This window comes from Pongo abelii, chromosome 1, assembly GCF_028885655.2.
Source record: "Pongo abelii isolate AG06213 chromosome 1, NHGRI_mPonAbe1-v2.0_pri, whole genome shotgun sequence".
NCBI lineage: Eukaryota > Metazoa > Chordata > Mammalia > Primates > Hominidae > Pongo > Pongo abelii.
This window is the reverse complement of record NC_071985.2, coordinates 63,279,829-63,300,977: the sequence shown is the minus strand read 5'-3', so window position 1 is coordinate 63,300,977 and position 21,149 is coordinate 63,279,829. Positions and strand designations below refer to the sequence as shown.

At 39.2% G+C, this 21,149-nt stretch overlaps 1 long non-coding RNA gene across 1 annotated transcript in view; it reads left to right on the top strand.

The window, feature by feature from the left end:
* LOC103890431 (uncharacterized) overlaps positions 1-21,149 on the top strand; it is a 165,250-nt gene that overhangs the window by 64,174 nt on the left and 79,927 nt on the right. Inside the window, exon 5 of the long non-coding RNA XR_008511022.1 lies at positions 11,139-11,276. This is a non-coding gene — a long non-coding RNA (uncharacterized LOC103890431). The remainder of the gene's footprint in view (positions 1-11,138; positions 11,277-21,149) is intronic.

The window sequence follows — 21,149 nt, the reverse complement described above, 5'->3', positions numbered from 1 at the left end:
TGTGAAGAATGGCAATGGTAGTTTAATGGGAATAGCATTGAATCTGTAAATTACTTTGGGCAGTATGGCCATTTTCACAGTATTGATTCTTCCTATCCATGATCATGAATTTTTTTTTTCCATTTGTGTCCTCTCTGATTTCTTTGAGCAGTGGTTTATAGTTCTTCCTGAAGAGGTCCTTCACTTGTTAGCTGTTGATATGGTTTGGTTGTGTCCCACCCAAATCTTATTTTCAATTGTAGCTACCATAATTCCCATGCATCATGGGAGGAACCTGTTGGGAGGTAATTGAATCATGGGGGCAGGTCTTTCCCTTGCTGTTCTCATGATAGTGAATAAGTTTCAAGAGATCTGATGGTTTTATAAAGGGAAGTTCCCCTGCATATGCTCTCTTGCCTGCTGCTATATAAGATGTTCCTTCTGCCATGATTGTGAGGCCTCCCCAGCCAGGTGGAAATGTGAGTTCGTTAAACCTCTTTTTCTGTATAAATTACCCAGTCTCAAGTACGTCTTTATTAGCAGTGTGGGAATGGACTAATACAGCTGTATTCCCAGGCATTTTATGCTTTTTGTAGCAATTCGAATGGGAGTTCATTCATGATTTTGCTCTCTGCTTGCCTGTTGATGGTGTATAGGAATGCTCATGATTTTTCACATTGATTTGGTATCCCAAGACTTTGCTGAAGTTTTTAATTAGCTTAAGAATCTTTTGGGCTGAGATGATGGGGTTTTCTAGATATAGGATCATGTCATCTGCAAAAAAAAATAATTTGACTTCGTCTCTTCTTTCTTTAATACACTTTATTTCTTTCTCTTGCCTGATTGCCCTGGCCAGAACTTCCAATACTATGTTGAATAGGAGTGGTGAGAGAGGGCATCCTTCTCTTTTGCCAGTTTTCAAGGGGAATGCTTACAGCTTTTGCTCATTCAGTATATTAGCTGTGGGTTTGTAATATATGTCTTATTATTTTGAGGTTTGTTCCTTCAATATCTACTTTATTGAGAGTTTTTAACATAAAGGAATGTTGAATTTTATCAAAGGCCTTTTCTGCATCCATTGAGATAATCATGTGATTTTTGTCTTTAGTTCTGTTTATGTGATGAATTACACTTATTGATTTGTATATGTTGAACTAACCTTGCATCCTGGGGATGAAGCCAACTTGATTGTGATGGATAAGCTTTTTGATGTGCTGCTGGATTTGAGTTGTCGGTATTTTATTGAGGATTTTTGGCATTAATGTTCATCAAGGATATTGACCTGAAGTTTTCTTTTTTTGTTTTATCTCTGTCAGGTTTTGGTATCAGAATATTGCTGGTGTCATAGAATGAAGAGTGCCTCATTTTCAATTGTTTGGAATAGTTTCAGTAGAAATGGTACCAGTTCTTCTTTGTACCTCTGGTAGAATTCAGCTGTGAATCCATCTGGTCCTGAGCTTTTTTGGTTGGTAGGCTATACTGCCTCAATTTCAGACCTGGTTATCAGTCTATTCAGGGATTCAATTTCTCCCTGGTTCAATCTTGGGAGAGTGTATGTGTCCAGGAATTTATCCATTTCTTCTAGATTTTCCAGTTTATTTACACATAGGTGTTTATAGTATTCCCCTCTTAACACTGCTTTAGCTATGTTCCAGAGATTCTGGTACATGGCCTCTTTGTTCTCATTGGTTTCCAAGGACTTCTTGATTTCTGCCTTAATTTCATTATTTACCCAAGAGTCATCCAGAAGCAGGTTGTTCGTTTCCATGTAGTTGTATGGTTCTGAGTGAATCCCTTAATCTTGAGTTCTCATTTGATTGCACTGTGGTCTAACAGACTTTTCATTCTGATTTCAGCTCCTTTGCATTTGCTGAGGAGTGTTTTACTTCTGATTATGTGATTCACTTTAGAGTAGGTGCCATGTGGTGATGGGAAGAATGTATATTCTGTTGTTTTTTTTTTCTTTTTTGGATGGAGAGTTCTGTAGATATCTATCAGGTCCACTGGATCCAGAGCTGAGTTCAGGTCCTGAATATCTTTGTTAATTTTCTATCTCAATAATCTGTCTACTATTGTCAGTGGGGTGTTAAAGTCTTCCACTATTATTGTGTGGGAGTCTAAGTCTCTTTGTAGGTCTCCAAGGACTTCCTTTATGAATCTGGGTGCTCCTCTACACATATATTTAGGTTAGTTAGTTCTTCTCATTGAATTGAACTCTTTACCATTATGTAATGCCCCTCTTTGTCTTTTTAAAAAAATCTTTATTTGTTTAAAATCTGTTTTGTCAAAAGTAGGATTGCAACCCTGCTTTTTTCAGTTTACTATTTGCTTGGTCAATTTTCCTCCATCCCTTTATTTTGAGTGTTTTTGCAGGTGTGTCTTTGCAGGTGAGATGGGTCTCTTGAATACAGCTTACTGATGGGTCTTGATTCTTTACCCAGTTTGCCATTCGGTGTCTTTTAATTGGGACATTTAGCCCGTTTACATTTAAGTTTAGTATTGTGAATTTGATCCTGTTTTCATGATGCTAGCTGGTTATTTTGTAGACTTATTTATGTGATTGCTTCATAGTGTCACTGGTCTGTGTACTTCAGTGTGTTTTTGTAGTAGCTAGTAATGGGTTTTCCTTTCCATATTTAGTGTTTCCTTCAGGAGCTCTTGCAAGACAGGCCTGGTGGTGACGAATTCCCTAAGCATTTGCTTGTGTGAAAAGGATCTTATTTTTACTATGCTCATAAAGTTTAGTTTGGCCGGATATGAAATTTGGGGTTGGAAATTCTTTTCTTTAAAAATGTTGAATAACAGCCCCCAATCTCTCCTGGTTTGTAGGGTTTCTGCTGAGAGTTCTGCTGTTAGTCTGATGGGCTTCCCTTTGTAGGTGACCTGACCTTTCTCTTTGGCTGCCCTTAACATTTTTTTCTTTCATTTCAACCTTGGAAAATCTGAGGATTATGTGTCTTTGGGTTGGTATCTTTGTGGAGTATCTTACCAGGGTTCTATGCATTTTCTGAATTTGAATGTTGACCTGTTTTGCTATGTTGGGGAAGTTCTCCTGGATGATATCCTGACATGTTTCCTAGCTTGGTTCCATTCTCCCCATCTCTTTCAGGTACTCCAATCAGTCACAGGTTTGGTCTCTTTACATAATCCCATATTTCCTGGAGGTTTTGTTTGCTCCTTTTCATTCTTTTTTCTCTGTTCTTTTCCACCTGTCTTATTTCAGACAGATAGTCTTCAAGCTCTGATATTTTTTCCTCTGCTTGGTCTATTCTGCTATTGATACATGTTATTACATTGTAAAGTTCTCATACTGTGTTTTTCAACTCCATCAGGTCAGCTATGTTCCTCTCTAAACTGGCTATTCTGGCTCTCAGTTCCTGTATTGTTTTATCATGATTTTTAGCTTCTTTGCATTGGGTTACAACATGCTCCTTTAGCTCAGTGAAGTTCATTATTATCTACCTTCTGAAGCCTACCTCTGTCAATTTGGCCATCTCAACCTCAGCCCAGTTCTGTGCCCGTGCTGGAGTGATGTTGCAGTTATTTGGAGGTAAAGAGACACTCTGGCTTTCTGAGTTTTCAGTGTTTTTACATTGATTTTTTTCTCATCTTTGTGAGCTTATCTACCTTTGATCTTTGAGGTTGCTGACCTTTGAATGGGGTTTTTGTGGGGTCTTTTTTGTTGATGTTGTTGTAGTAGTTTTCCATTTGTTTGCTTTTTATTTTTTTAACAGTCAGGCCACTCTTCTGTAGAGCTGCTGCAGCTTGCTCAGGGTCTGCTCTAGACCCTCGTTGCCTCACTTTTTCCTGTACCTGGAGGTATCACCAGTGAAGGTTGCAAAACAGGAAAGATGGCAGCCTGCTCCTTCCTCTGGGAGCTCCATCCCAGAGGGGCACTGACCTATTGCCAGCCCAAATGCACCTGTAGGAGATGGCTGTAGACCCCTGTTGGAAGGTCTCACTCATTCAGGAGGAATGGGATCAGGGAGCTGCTTAAGGAATTAGTCAGGCTGCTTTTTGGTAAAGAAGGTGTGCTGAATTGTGGGAGAAAACACCTCCTCATCCAGACCATTTGGATTCTCCTAAGCAGGCAGGCTGGAATAGCTGAGTCAACTGATCTCTCCCTGGGATGGAGCTCTGTTCACATAACTCTGGTTGGAGTGGCTGAAGCCCTGGCAGGCAGGTCCTGCCCAGTGAGGAGGAATGTATTGGGGTCCCACCTAAAGAACCATTCTGGCCACTATCTGGCAAAACAGCTGTGCTGTGTTGTGGGGGTTCCTTCCTCATTCAAACTGTTTGGACTCTCCAAAGCTGGCAGGCTGGAATGGCTGAGTCAACCAAACCACAGAGGTGGTGTCTGCCTCTTCCCCTGGGAACTTGGTCCCATCTCAGACAGACTCCAGACTGTTGTCATTGGCTGGCTGGAATTCCAAGCCAGTGGGTCTTAAGTTGTGAGGTGCCATGGAAGTGGAGTCCGCAGAATGATGCTGCTTGGCTCCCTGAATTCAGTCCTCTTCCTAGGAATATGCACAGATGGATCTCCCACCTTGCTAGGGATCTTGGGGCTGAAGTATGTAAAACTCCCAGGTCTCTATGAGTGCCTGAGCAGCTACTCTACTGAGACTCCACACAGCTCTGTGTATTGGACCCAAGGCCATGGTGGCATGGGCTCACAAGAGGAGCTCCTGACTTGTGGGTTGCAAAGATCTGTGGGAGAAGCATGGTTTCCCTGGCAGGGTCGTACATTACTCACCGCTTTCCTTGGCTGGGGGTAGGGGTTCCTTTGGCTTCATGCCACTCCAGGATGGGCCATCACCCCACCCTTATTTTCTTTGTTCTCCGTGAGTTGAGTTGTTTGCCTAGTCAGTACCAATGCGAGAACTCAGATATTTCAGTTGAAGGTATTGAATTTACTCGCCCCTTTCATTTCTCTCCTTGAGAGCCACAGACTGCATCTGCTTCTAATCAGCCATCTTCCTTCATTCTTTCTTATGACTCCATACATAAAGTATAGGGGGTCTAGATCTGTTGTTTATTGGTTTTGCTAGCTTTAGCTAATGTTAACTTTGCCTTTTCTTTATAAGCTTTTATTGTGAGCTCATCTTACTTTACTATGTGGCATTCAAGTGGGTCTAAATTAGGCAATAATTTCAACAGAGAGGCGTTGCTTGTGCTGAGATCCAAGGGGTTCTAATAGCCAAGGACCACTTAAATTCTCTGTAAGTATCTTAAATCAGCTGAAAGTGAAGGCTCAAGTTGACACCTCAGTGCTAGTCTAAGGCTCAGAATCCCAATAGTGTTATACTACCAGTATCTGCCTCAGGGCAATCCAACTCCTCTGGGCAGCCTACTGCTTCCAGCTGCCAGCACTGGCTACAGTTAAACCTATCCACCACCACTCCTTTACTCAGAAAGATACTAACATAACTTCCAAACCTTTTGTAAGACTTACAGTGCCTCAAAGGCTCCATTCTATTCACAATGCGTAATTCTACAGGGGGAAGATCTCACAAAAAACTTATTTTACTACAGTGCTAGACACTAAAATTTTACAGTCAATGATTAAACTGGATTCTATAGACAGAGAGGCATCTGTACTGCTATCAACATCTTCTTCTATCAGGGACATTCAGATAAGACTACTCTGAAAAAATTGCTGCATTCACAAAGAAAATTAACATTTTTGGGGGGTACCTACTAAGTGCTAGTTGTTAAACACTCAGTAAACACCAGGTAATATGTCAACACTTTATAACATTTATTTTTTCTATTTTCTATTGTTTCTAGTTCTCCTAATGCTATTTCTAACGTCTCTACCTCTGATCATGGTTTTATTTCATATTCCTGTTTGATTAAATAACAAATATAAGAAATCTAGAAGCAGCCTTTAAGAAGGAAAGGAACAGATGATTGTGTAAAAATACATTCCATTTCTAAATAAACAAATGGGCAAAGTGGAGCAAAATCCCAAATTATTAACAGACTATTCCAAAACTTCATTTGAAAGTTTAGCTTTCAAATAGACCCATGGGAACTTATTTAACTCATAATGCAGCAGATTACTCATGTGTTCATTCATTCAATAAATTATTACTGAATACCTGTTATTTGCCAGACACTGAAATAGGTGCTGGAGATATAATTGTAATCAAAATAAAGTAGTTCCTGTTCCTGTGTAGCTCACAGTTTAGCTTGAGGTACAAACTATACAAATAATAACAATTAAAATGCAACCTTCCATGAAAACAATGGGAAAATAGGGTGATATGGATGCATACAAAATGTGAAAGGGTTAGCCTGGAAAAGGAGAAGGGACAATGAGAGGTTGGGAGAAAAGACATGCAAATATCCATAGGTAAGAAAAAATATATATTACCTTAGTGAAATAAAGAGGAGTTATGGGTGATAGAATGGAAAAGACTGAAGAGCCACTTTTGGGAAGGATGATGAATGATGAATCTGGAAATATAAATGAGAGTGGGGCCATTGAAAGCAATATTGAAACATTTTGATTTCTCTAAGAACAATGGAGAGTCATTGAGGAATTTTATACATAGAGGTAATTTGACTAGATATGCATTTTTCAAAGATTCTTTGGCTACAGTGTGAAAAATGAAATGAGAATGGGGGTGGATAGGAGCCTGGGAAACCAGGTAGGATGGGTTTTCAGTGATTTAGGTGAGTGATGATGGTGATCTTTGCAAGGTTACTGGGGATAACAGTGGAGGGAAATTGATGGATTCAACAATTTAAAGGTAGGATGTATTGCTTGTAAGGAAATAAGAATTCAGGAGAACGGTTCAGAGGTGACTCTATGACTGATTTGGCTTAATCACTTCTCTGTTGGGGGAAATTAGATCTTGAGTTGCAGCTGGGAAATTTGGATCTTAGCAACACAGAAAATCCTTGCTGCCAGCAAAACCTCCATAACATATTTGCGTGAAGGAGGCTTCCTTCCCCCTTTTTTGTTTCTGACCCAGAAAGAGAGAGAGGTTTCCTTATTTGCTCTCTGCCATTACTCATGCCCAGTTGAGGAAAGAATGTTGTCTACAATAAAGGCATTAAGTAGGAGAAGCAAAAAATCAAGGTTTCAGTCTGACTTGATGAAGATGAAGGAAAAAACAAGACAGAACTGTGAGGTCACTGTTTCCAGGAGTTGAGAAAAATAGGGGTCCCAGCTTGAACTTAGGTCAGTTACTGATATCCAGTTATGTCTGCTCATACTCATGACTGATAGAATGTATCCACCAGGGGCCTAATTTCATGGCTGACCAGAGGTCACCTAGAAAACAGCACATTTAATGAAGTCAAGTATTACAGAAAAAATGTGACTCCAAGTACAGCAGAATGTTTATCATGTAGAGCTTCAAAGTGTGGGCTCTAGAGCTATAGAGTGATGGTTAATAGCAAGGTTTTAAATTCCACCTTCACCACCTGCTGTATTTGGCCATGGGCTGTTAATTTAATTGCTATATGGCTGGGTATTCTTAGTTTTAAAAATGATAACTTCCCTAATTATTTGATAGGGTTATTGTGAAGATAAAAGGAACTAATACATACAAAGCACTTTTAATAGTCTCTGATACATAATGACTCAATAAATATTAACTATTTAATATTAGCCATTTAAAATAACCAAGTATTATTACTTTAGCTCAGCTCTTCATGAACTCCAGGTCTCAATCTGGAGGTGGAGATGAGGATAGTAGGGAATAAAGTGAGACTATAATAATGAAATAATATTCTTGACTAAAATCTTGCTAATATATTAGGGCAGAAGAATCACAAAAAAAAAAAAGAGTGTGCAATGCTGTCAGATGTGCCATGGTACCCACTGCTCTAGGCTGGGTCTGGAAGGCAGAGACTTACCCTAGACATCAGACGCAGTGTCCACACAGATCCCAGGCAGTGAGCCTTGCTAAAGGAGGCTAGGTCCCCAAAATGCAGGTCTGTTACCCTTGATAGTGTTTCCTTGGTGTTTTAAATGAACTTTCACTGTTTGTCATATAATATTTAGTTTTAGAGAGCCATATTACTGATAAAAATAGTATGACTTATTTTTGAGAGGTAAATAAGATAATTGGGGGCAATCTGAGCAAAGTCTTCAATTGTGTTTCTGCTAAAGTACGTGAAGTACATGCCACTTGCTCAGTAGGAAAGACTGTTGGCAGACTGACAAGATGAATCATTGCTGAAATGTATTCAAATAGAATTATAGAGCAGAACCAGGGATAGAATCTAACAGGAAATAAACCCCATGGGTCATTCTGAGTTATGTCCTTTTTAGTGAGTCTGTTTTAGTTTAAGTTTATTTGAATAATACTAAGATGTACTGTATTGAGCAAGGGAAAGACTCTTCTGTAACATTCGGGAAACTTTTATCACGCAAGTTTTATCGTCTGGTTTTTCACTTTTTATGCAAATTTTTTTCCCCTTCATGTTAGAATAATTTTGGTCAATGTTTTCTCAAGATATGACTAATTTTTATTTTATCGTCTTTAGAGAAAGTCAAAGAGTCACAATACCTTTCTTTTATCACAATAGAACCTACTGTACACAAAATTTAAAATGTATCCTTGGTTTTCATCTGAAGTTTTGCAATATAATGCAAATTAATACTTTTTCATCTTCAGCTTTTTGAAATTCACTTTCTACACTGCACTTAGAAATGCATTTTTAAAACTAAAATATGAGCATGTAGTTTCCCTGTTTTAGTCTCTTCAGTGGCATCCATTGACCTAAGGCTTACCAGGCCTGCCACATCTGGCACTGTGATATTGTGAAATATTGAATACATTTGGTTTTCCTTCCCTTTTCTTGGCATACAGCTCTTAAAACTCTTGGAGTCTCTTAACTGATATGTCTTTTTGTAAGCTAATAAGATGACTGATGGCTGGGGACTTCTGGAAAACTGGGGGCTACTAGATAGCCTCAGAATGGAGAACTGTTGCCAAGGGAACCAACCCTGCAATTAAAGATTTGGAACTTTTAGCTTCACCCTCCAACCAGGGTGAGTGAAAGTTGGGTCGATCGCAAGTTGCTAATGATTTAGTCAGTCATGCCTATGCAATGAATCTTCCATAAAAACCTGAAAGGACTGCATTTGAAGAGCTTCTGGGGAGCTAAACATGTGGAGGTTCCTGGAGGGTGGCACCCAAACAGGGCAGGAAAGCTCTCACATCTCTTGCCCTATGCATCTTTTCCATCTGGCTGTTCATCTGTATCCTTTGAAGTATTCTTAATAATAAATGGGTAAATATAAGTGAAGTGTTTTCCTGAGTTCTGTGAGCTCCTCTAGCAAATTAAACTCAAAGAAGAGGTCATGGGAACCCCTGCTTTATAGCCAGTCAGTCGGAAGAAAAGGTAACAACCTGTGGCTTGTGATTGGCATCTGAAGTGAGCATCAGTCTTGTGGGACTGAGCCCTTACCCTAAGTTATCTCCAGGTAAATAATGTGAGAATTGAATAGAATTCCAGGACACCCCTCTGGTGTCTGCTGGAGATTTGCTTGGTGTATGGGGAACCCCTCCCTCACATCTGGTCACAGAAGCATTCTGTGCTGTATTGAATGAGTGTTAGAGAAGGAAAAAACACTTTTTTTTTCCTGTCTCTATCAGATACCTACATACTACTTCGGCTTCAGCTCCCACTCTGATTCTTCTTTGTCTCCTGCTCAAGACACACAGGATTTACTTCCCTTCTTCAATGTATAGTACAACCTTCCTTTTAGATCAGATATTAAAAATCCAAATGTAGCAGAGGCAGATTAAAGTGAAGCAGATCAGGTATAATACAGTCAGGATTGCTGGTACCTGTGGCAAAATGGAGAACACATACTCTCATAAAAGCAGCTGCTACTTGGTTCAACTGATTGCTGCCATGTCTTAGATCCTCTAATTTTTCAAGAAAACTAGAAATTTGATTTTTTTTTTCTGTAATCTCAAAGTTTTTCAATATCGGCAACTAATTTCTTAAGCAAACTAAAAGTCAGTAAAGCATGTTCTGCTGCTATTTTTATTCCTATATGCAACCAAGTTGAAAACTTAAGATATTAATCTTCTCCGTTATACCCCTCTTCCTAGGCCTTAGCCCTTCATCTTCTCAGGAGATTCCCCCACAGATTTAAATCCCCTTTATCTAAAGCTCTCACAGCTACCTTTATATTTCCTTTTGTAACATTCATCATACCTTTGTGAGTCATCATTGTCATTAATCTCTTATAAATTCCATGAAGTTAGAGACTGTGCACATCTTTTTAAAAACTATATCTAGAAGAATGCTTGGGATATAAAAGGGTGTTAGGCTGGGCACAGTGGCTGATGCCTGTAATCCCAGCACTTTGGGAGGCTGAGACATGTGGATCACCTGAGCTCAGGAGTTCGAGACGAGCCTGGCCAACTTGGTGAAACCCCGTCTTTAAAAAAATACAAAAATTAGCCGAGTGTGGTGGCATGTACCTGTAGTCCTAGCTACTCAGGAAGCTAAGGTAGGAGGATCACTTGAGCCTGGGAAGCAGAGGTTGCAGTGAGCTGAGATTACACCACTGCACTCCAGCCTGAACAACACAGTGAGACCCTGTCCAAAAAAAAAAAGAAATATTTGTGAATCTAATTGAAACATTATATTCATTATATTAATGTTAGATATACAAGATAAATATTATGCCCATTTTATAGTTTGTAAAACTATAACACTGTGGACTTAAATGACCTTTTTGAGGTCATTCAGCTTTTGGTAGTAAGTTCAGCTTCTGACTCAGAGATCATAGCTCTTGCCACCAGGCCTTGCTATGTTTCTTAGCCATCTTCAGATTTTTCATAATATTGCAAGTCTGAAAGTTTGAACACTATAGATTGTTTAAAACTAATTCTGAATATATGTTTTAATATTTGCTATATAGTCAAAATTAAGTTAAAATGAAATTTAGGAAAGCAAAGACAAATAGCATTGCTAAAAGACATGAAGAATTTGTTTAATTTGGGAAAATGCTTTTTTTCTAGATTCAGTGCTTTTACCTAATATTAATATTTGATTAGCTTAAAGTAAACATTAATTGTCCAGCCCATTCATACATTAATCTGACAGTTTTTTCTCCATTTCATTAGCTAAGAGTAAGTCTTGATCAACTAAAAGCATATTTTTTTGTTTTTCTCATACAGGTTATGTTATTGGCATCCATCAATATGCTGGATGGATGCAAGGAAGAAAAGAGAAAAAGAAAAATTATATGGGAAGTGGAAGAAATAAAAGAAGTTGCAGAGCTGCTAATATAACTGGATTATCAGAAAGTGTCACCGGTAAACTGAGTTCTTTCTCTACTTTATGTTGGTTGCAAGAAAGAACACCCAGTTGGAAAGACCAGCAAGCCGCTGGCGAGAATTCGAGAAGGAGTGCACTCTCACTCTAAAGATCCCTTTTCCTCAAACCATATGAGGAATGGGGTTTTTAAGGACTGTGTGAGAGGTGGGAGAGAAATGTTAGTATGTGCAGGGTGGGACTCCAGACGTGCAGGCTCAACTCACAAACATATGTCTTCCTAAAACTCATACACACAAAATACAAAATAGCAGAGCCTTTCTTTTTGGGGGAGGTAATGTTAGCATTATAATAATATATTAATGACTTATGCCAGCTAAAGGTAATCTGTTTCAGTTTGTGCCAGTTTGGGGGTCTTATCTCCCTTTGGTATCTGGTCATATGTCATAAAGCTTTGGTGCCATCCCAGTCCATATGGTTTCTTCAAGCAGCTGTGCCTATAAATAAGAGACTAAAGAAAAACAGTAAGGAAAAGAACTTTCCCAGCTATTTCATCAGGGCTTCCTTGGTAACAAAGTTAATAGGCAATTTTTGGTCATTTTCCAGGATTATTTTAAAATCACAGCTAGAAGGCACCAACGATTTCAAGGAGGCTAGTTATTGCTACACTTCAGGACCATTAGAAATGTTTATATTACTTAAATCAATATTGCTAATTCTAGTAATCTCTCTTAAGGAAATAAATATCTTAAAAAATAAATAAATGGTTTTATAAGTTAGGGCATATCCCAACAATGTGATATTACAAATAATGATTAGTGATGTTTTGCAGGTATTCAATAATGCATGTGAATGGTCATTACATAGAGTTAAGTAAGTAAAAAAGGAATTCAAGTCTGTTATAAAATATTTCCCCCAATGCCAAAAAAATGTAAAAATAAAAGGCTAAAATTAAATTTCAAAGAGGGGGCTTCAAGATGGCTGGCTAGCAGCATTTCATGCCACCTCCTCCACTTAGAAGAACCAAAATAGTACATGGACAGTGTGTTAGTCTGTGCTGCCATAAAGGAATATCTGAGGCTGGATAATTTATAAAGAGAAGAGGTTTATTTTGGCTTACAGTTCTGCAGGCTGTACAGGAAGCTTGGTGCTGGCATCTGCTTCTAGTGAGGCCTCAGGAAGCTTACAATCATGGCAGAAGGCAGAGGGGAGCCAGCATATCACATGGCAAGAGAGGGCGCAAGAAAGAGAGGAGAAGTTCTCAGACTCTTTTAAACAACCAGATCTTTTGTGAACTCAGAGGAAGAACTCACTCATTACCAGAAGGAGGGCACTAAGCCATTCATGAGGGATCTGCTACCATGACCCAAACACTTCCCACCAGATCCCACCTCCAACACTGGGGATCACATTTCAATATGAGATTTGGAGGGGACAAGCATCTGAACTATATCAGAATATGTTATCCCAGAGAGAACTTGAATTCAACAGAGAGGTGACAGGACACACTGAAAGCAAGAAAGGAAAAAATAGAGAGGCAGCCTGCTTAGCAGGGATTGCCTGGGTGTAAAAGTGATTTCCCAACCGGAGGAAAGGATAAGTGAGAGACTTCTGGCAGCTAACGTTCCCACGGTGGAATCATGTAATCCTGGTCACGGGAGAACCCTTTGAGCCTCCCAACCCCTGAAATTAACATAGGTAGCTGCCAGGAGACTGTGGGATGGAGCTGTACTAGGGAGAGAGCTTGCACTGGGTTCCACACCCTATCTGAGACTTAAGTGGTTACAGCAAGGTGCTATTATCAAACCTAGCCTTTGGCAGACTGCACACTGCCCTGTGGCCCAGTGGTGCCAGAATTAAGATGTTATGGAAACTCAGGCTACTGCTGCTAAAACTAGAGAATGAGCTGAGTGTGCTCCTGGGGCTGGAGCTAAGAAGCAAGAAAAGTGTGGGCTGAAGCTCCTGATGCCAGGAAATAGGCACTACCAGGATTGAGACTGGGACACAAGTGGGGCATGAATTGCTGCTGGGACGTTGTCATGTGCTGGGTGGGGTCTCCTGCAGCTGGGATGGAAGAGTGAGCCAGGCATGAGCTACTGCTACCAGGGCTGGGGAAAAGCACCAAGTGTAAGAGTGATGCATATTCCCCACATGCTGGTTCAGGCTGTGGCCACCAACGATGGCCGCACTCTCTCTAGTGGCATTCCTCAGCATAGTTGTTACTGCCTCTCATCCTAGCACTCCACCTGGGACCTGAAGATTGTTATGCCCCTGCCCACCACAGCTGGTGCCTGCTGTTGCCATTGGGTGGCCTGAGCACAATCCTATCTACCCTGGCTTTAGCCCTCCCTTCAGGACAGAGAACATAGCTTGGGGTCCTGGAGATTGCCCAATCCAAGCTACCACTTCGGGCATCTCAGCACTCCTTGTGGAGCCTGCGGTTGGACCTAAACTCCCAGCTGCTACCACTTCAGCTGGCACCTACCTGCAAGTGCCATCTTTAGGCTTGGATATTGGCCTGTCTAGTACATCGCAGCCACTACCAATATCAAGGCACACTGCTTGACCCAGAGAATTATTCTCCCACTCTTATTGTCATTGCCTAAACCACACTAGTTTCCCAGGGGCCTGAGAACCCACTCACTCTTTCACCTGGTCCACTGCTGCCACTACCAGCATCAGAGCAAGCCACCTGGAGTCCCAAGAATTTGCTCACTGCTAACCGCCAACAGAAATACCAGTGTACACCACCCTGGGGCACAAAAATAGGCATGCTCAGCCACTGATGCCACCACTGTGGCCTGAAAACTGGCTCACCTGGCATCTCAGCCCCCAGCACAACTTCACCACAGCATCCTCTAATAACTGTACTTTAGCACACTGAGGAAATCACAGATGCCATTAATGCTGTTTACAACCAAAGAAATCATACAGAGACTACACTACTACACACACACACAGAATCAAAGGCAAAGTACCCTACCCAACCAACACCATAGATGTATCTTCAGGAAAAGTCCTCTTTTACAGGAGTTAATTCAAAAATAGGAAGAAGTGACTGTTACACCAGATGCACAGATATCAACATAATGACCCAGGAAATTTTAAAAGCAAGGAAAAGCCGGGCACGGTGGCTCACGCCTGTAATCCCAGCCCTTTGGGAGGCCGAGGCGGGCGGATCATGAGGTCAGGAGATCGAGACCATCCTGGCTAACATGGTGAAACCCCGTCTCTACTAAAAATGCAAAAAATTAGCCGGGCCCGATGGCGGGTGCCTGTAGTCCCAGCTACTCGGGAGGCTGAGGCAGGAGAATGGCGTGAACCCGGGAGGCAGAGCTTGCAGTGAGCCAAGATCATGCCACTGCACTCCAGCCTGGGCGACAGAGCAAGACTCCGTCTCAAAAAAAAAAAAAAAAAAAAGAAAAGGAAGGAAATATGACACCTCTGAAGAAACACAATAATCCTTAGGGAATAGACACATCTTAATCAAAAAGAAATGTTTGAAATCCCAGACAAAGAATTCAAAATACTGATTTTAAGGAAACTCAGTGAGATACAAGAGAATTCTGAAAAACAATCCAAATACATCAGAAAAATATTTCAGGAACTGAATAAAAATTGTATAAAAGATATATATATATATTTTAGACAGAGTCTCACTCTGTTGTCTGTTGCCCAGGCTGGAGTGCAATGGTGCAATCTTGGCTTATCGCAACCTCTGCCTCTGGGGTTCAAGTGATTCTCCTGTTTCAGCCTCCTGAGTAGCTGGGACTACAGGCATGTGCCACCACTCCTGGATAATTTTTTAAATTTTTAGTAGAGATGGGGTTTCATCATGCTGGCCAGGCTGGTCTCAAACTCCTGACCTCAAGTGATCCATCTGCCTTGGCCTCCCAAAGTGCTGGGATTACAAGCATGAGCCACCACACCCAGTCATATATTTTAAAAAATAACCCAATGAAAATTCTGGAACTAAAAAAATTCATTGAAGGAAATACAAAATACATTTGAAATCTTCAGAAATAGTCTAGATCAGGCAGAAGAAAGACTCTCAGAACTTGAAGACAAGTTTTTTGAAATAATCCATTCAGAGAAAAATAAAGAAAAAAAGAATAAAAAAGACCAAGCAAAGCCATTGCCACATTTGGGACAACAGAAAGTGGTCATATATTCAAATTTATTAGTATATTTAGTAGAGATAGGGTTTTGTCATGCTGACGAGACTGGTCTCAAGCTCCTGACCTCAAGTGATCCGCCCACCTTGGCCTCCCAAAGTGCTGGATTACAAGCAGGAGCCACCACACCTGGCCATATATTTTTTAAAATAACCCAATGAAAATTCTGGAACTAAAAAATTAATTGAAGGAAATACAAAATACATTTGAAATATTCAAAAATAATCTAGATCAGGCAGAAGAAAGAATCTCAGAACTTGAAGACAAGTCTTTTGAAATAATCCATTCAGAGAAAAATAAAGAAAAAAAGAATAAAAAAGACCAAGCAAAGCCATTGCCACATTTGGGACAACATAAAGTGGTCAAATATTCAAATTATTGGTATCCCTGAGTGCAAAGAGACAAAGAAAGGATTAGACAATCCATTTAATGAAATAATAGATGAAAACTTCACAAGTCTAATAAGAGATTTAGACACTCAGATACAGAAGGCTCAGTGATTTCCCAGGAAGATACAGTGCAAAAAGATCTTCTATATGGCACATTATAGTCAACCTGTATAAAGTCAAAGATAAAGAGAAAATCTTAAAAATGGCAAAAGAAAAGCATCTAGCCGCCTATAAAGGAAATCCCATCAGACCAACAGCAGATTTCTCAGCAGAAGCCTTACAGACCAGAAGAGAATAGGATGATACGGTCAAAGTGCTCAAAGAAAAATACTGTTAGCCAAGAATACTACATTCAGCAAAATTATCCTACATAAATGAAGGAGAAATAACGTCTTTCTCAGATAAGCAAATGCTGAGAAAATTTGTTATCACTAGATGGGGCCTTTAGGAAATGCTCAAGGGAGTCCTAAACCTGGAAACAAAGGATATTTACCACCATGAAAACATACAAAACTGTAAAACTCACTGACGAAGCAATCACACAAAGGAGAAGAACAGACTCAAGTGGTACCACTACAGCAATCCACCAAACCACAATAACAATCAATAAGAGAAAAAGAAAAGATATATTTCTATATCTTTTATATATCAATATCTATCTATATCTTTTTATCTCTCTATACATATGTATAACAACCAGAAAATAATTAATATGACAGGAACAAAACCACAGATATCAATAACAACCTTGAATGCAAATGGTTTAAGTTCTCCACTTAAAAGATATAGAATTTATCTATTTCTTCTAGGCTATCCAACATTTCTGTGTTTAATTAGTTCTTGCTTTTCTAATTCCTTGAGGTGCACTAATGTGTTGTTTATAAGAATTTTTTTATTCTTTTGTGACATAAGCATTTATTGCTATAAACTTCTCTCTTAGAACCGGTTTTGCCATGTATAATAGGCTTTCATATAATGTGTTTCCATTCTCCTTGTTTGTCTCAAAAAGTTTTAAAATTTCTCTTTTAATTTTGTTATTGATCCAGTGGTAATTTAAATGTATATTGTTAATTTCCATGTATGTAGAAAGGTTTCAAGATTTTTCTTGTTTTTGATTTCTAGTTTTATATAATTGTGGCGAGGAAAAATACTGGATATGATTTCTATATTATTAAAGAGTTGTTTCATGGCCTAATATATGATCTATCCTGGAGAATGTTCCATGTGCTTCTGAGAAAAATGTACATTCTGCAGCTATTGAATAGAATGTTCTCTAAATGTCTGTTAGGTGCATTTGATCTATGGTGAAGTTTAAGTTCAATGTTTCTTTGTTGATTTTCTGCCAGTTGACCTATCCATTGTTGAAAGTGGGGGTATTGTTATTATTGCCATTATTGTATTGCAATCTATCTCTCCTTTTAGATTTAGTAATATTTGCTTTATATATTTGTCTGCTCTGGCATAAGGTGCATATATATTTATAATTGTAATATACTCTTGTTGAATTAATTCCTTTAAAATTATATAATAGTCTTCTTTGTCAATTTTACAGTTTTTGACTTAAAGTCTATTTTATCTTATGTAAGTATGGCTATGCCTGCTTGCTTTTGGTTTTCATTTGCATGAAATATCTTTTTCCATTCCTTCACTTTCACACTATGTTTGTCTTTAATGGTGAGGTGACTCTGTTATAGGGAACATATAGTTGGGTTCTGTGTAGGGGTGTGTGTTTGTGTTTAATCCATTCAGCCGTTCTTTATCTTTTTTTTATTATTATACTTTAAGTTCTACGGTACATGTGCACAACGTGCAGGTTTGTTACACAGGTATACATGTGCCATGTTGGTTTGCTGCACCCACCAACTCATCATTTAAATTAGGTATTTCTCCTAATGCTATCCCTCCCCCAGTCCCACACCCCCTGACAGGCCCCAGTGTGTGATGTTCCCCGCCCTGTGTCCAAGTGTTCTCATTGTTCAATTACCATCTATGAGGGAGAACACGCAGTGTTTGGTTTTCAGTCCTTGGGATAGTTTGCTGAGAATGATGGTTTCCAGCTTCATCCATGTCCCTGCAAAGGACATGAACTCATCCTTTTTTATGGCTGCATAGTATTCCATGGTGTATATGTGCCACATTTTCTTAATCTAGTCTATCATTGATGGACATTTGGGTTGGTTCCAAGTTTTTGCTATTGTGAATAGTGCTGCAATAAACATACGTGTGCATGTGTCTTTATAGTAGCATGATTTATAATCCTTTGGGTAAATACTCAGTAATGGGATCACTGGGTCAAAGGGTATTTCTAGTTCTAGATCCTTGAGGAATTGCCACACTGTCTTCCACAATGGTTGAAGTAATTTACACACCCACAAACAGTGTAAAAGTGTTCCTATTTCTCCACATCCTCTCCAGCATCTGTTGTTTCCTGACTTTTTAATGATCACCATTCTAACTGGCATGAGATGATATCTCATTGTGGTTTTGATTTGCATTTCTCTGATGACCAGTGATGATGAGCATTATTTCATGTATCTGTTAGCTGCATAAATCTCTTCTTTTGAGAAGTGTCTGTTCATATCTTTGCCCAATTTTTGATGGGGTTGTTTGTTTTTTTTTCTTGTAAATTTGTTTAAGTTCTTCATAGATTCTGGATATTAGCCCTTTGTCAGATGGATACACTGCAAAAATTTTCTCCCATTCTATAGGTTGCCTGTTCACTGTGATGGTAGTTTCTTTTGCTGTGCAGAAGCTCTTTAGTTTGATTAGATCCCATTTGTCTATTTTGGCTTTTGTTGCCATTGTTTTTGGTATTTCAGTCATGAAGTCCTTGCCCATGTCTATGTCCTGAATGGTATTGCCTAGGTGTTTTTTTAGGGTTTTTATGGTTTTAGGTCTAACATCTAAGTCTTTAATCCATCTTAAATTAATTTTTGCATAAGGTGTAAGGAAGGGATCCAGCTTCAGCTTTCTACATATGGCTAGCCAGTTTTCCCAGCACCATTTATTAAATAGGGAATCCTTTCCTCATTTCCTGTTTTTGTCAGGTTTGTCAAAGATCAGATGGTTGTAGATGTGTGGTTTTATTTCTGAGGCCTCTGTTCTGTTCCGTTGGTCTGTATATCTGTTTTGGTACCAGTATCATGCTGTTTTGGTTACTGTAGCCTTGTAGAATAGCGTGAAGTCAGGTAGCGTGATGCCTCCAGCTTTGTTCTTTTTGCTTAGGATTGTCTTGGCAATACGGGCTCTTTTTGGTTCCGTATGAACTTTAAAGTAGTTTTCTTTGCAATTCTGTAAAGAAATTCATTGGTGGCTTGATGGGGATGGCATTGAATCTATAAATTACTTTGGGCAGTATGGCCATTTTCACGATATTGATTCTTTCTATCCATGAGTATGGAATGTTCTTTCATTTGTTTGTGTCCTCTTTTATTTCGTTGAGCAGTAGTTTGTAGTTCTCCTTGAAGAGTTGCTTCACATCCTTTGTAAGTTGCATTCCTAGGTATTTTATTCTCTTTGTAGCAATTGTGAATGGGAGTTCACTCATGATTTGGCTCTCTGTTTGTCTGTTATTGGTGTATAGGAATGCTTATGATTTTTGCACATTGATATTGTATCCTGAGACTTTGCTGAAGTTTCTTATCAGCTTAAAGAGATTTGGGGCTGAGATGATGGGGTTTTCTAAACATACGATCATGTCATCTGCAAACAGGGACAATTTGACTTCCTCTTTTCCTAATTGAATACCTTTATTTCTTTCTCTTGCCTGATTTCCCTGGCCACAACTTCCAACACTATGATGAATAGGAGTGGGGAGAGAGGGCATCCTTGTCTTGTGCCGGTTTTCAAATGGAATGCTTCCAGTTTTTGCCCATTTAGTATGATATTGGCTGTGGGTTTCTCCTAAATGTCTCTTATTATTTTGAGATACATTCCATCAATACCTAGTTTATTGAGAGTTTTTAGCATGAAGCACTGTTGAATTTTCTTGAAGGCCTTTGCTGCGTCTATTGAGATAATTATGTGGTTTTTGTCATTGGTTATGTTTATGTGATGGATTATATTTATTGATTTTCATATGTTGAACCAGCCTTGCATCCCAGGGGTGAAGGCGAGTTGATGGTGGTGGATAAGGTTTTTGATGTGCTGCTGGATTCAGTTTGCCAGTGTTTTATTGAGGTTTTTTGCATCGATGTTCATCAGGGATATTGGTCTAAGATTCTCTTTTCTTTGTTGTGTCTCTTCTGGGCTTTGGTATCAGGATAATGCTGGCCTCATAAAATGAGTTAGGGAGCATTCCCTCTTTTTCTATTGATTGGAATAGTTTCAGAAGGAATGGTACCAGCTCCTCTTTGTACCTCTGGTAGAATTCCGCTCTGAATCTGCCTGGACTTTTTTTGGTTGGTAGGCTATTAATTATTGCCTTAATTTCAGAGCCTGTTATTGGTGTATTCAAAGATTCAACTTCTTCCTGGTTTAGTATTGGGAGGGTGTATGTGTCCAGGAATTTATCCATTTCTTATAGATTTTCTAGTTTATTTGTGTAGAAGTGTTTATAGTATTCTCTGATGGTAGTTTGTATTTCTATGAGCTTGGTGGTGATATCCCCTTTATTATTTTTTATTGTGTCTATTTGATTCTTCTCTCTTTTCTTCTTTATTAGTCTTGCTAGTGGTCTATCAATTTTGTTGATCTTTTCAGAAAACCAGCTCCTGCATTCATTGATTTTTTGAAGGGATTTTTATGTCTCTATCTCCTTCAGTTCTGCTCTGATCTTAGTTATTTCTTGCCTTCTGCTAGCTTTTGAATGTGTTTGCTCTTGCTTCTCTAGGTCTTTTAATTGTGATCTTAGGTCTATTTTAGATCTTTCCTGCTTTCTCTTGTGGGCATTTAGTGCTAGAAATTTCCCTCTACACACTGCTTTAAATGTGTCCCAGAGATTCTGGTACGTTGTGTCTTTGTTCTCATTGGTTCCAAAGAACATCTTTATTTCTGCCTTCATTTCATTATTTACCTAGTAGTCATTCAGGTGCAGGTTGTTTAGTTTCCATGTATTTGTGCAGTTTTGAGTGAGGTTCTTAATCCTGAGTTCTAATTTGATTTCACTGTGGTCTGAGAGACTGTTTATTGTGATTTCTGTTCTTTTACATTTGCTGAGGAGTGCTTTACTTCCAATTATATGGTCAATTTTAGAATAAGTGAGATGTGGTGCTGAGAAGAATGTATACTCTGTTGTTTTGGGGTGAAGAGTTCTGTAGATGTCTATTAGGTCTGCTTGGTGCAGAGCCGAGTTCAAGTCCTGGATATCCTTGTTAACCTTTCGTCTCGTTGATCTGTCTAATATTGACAG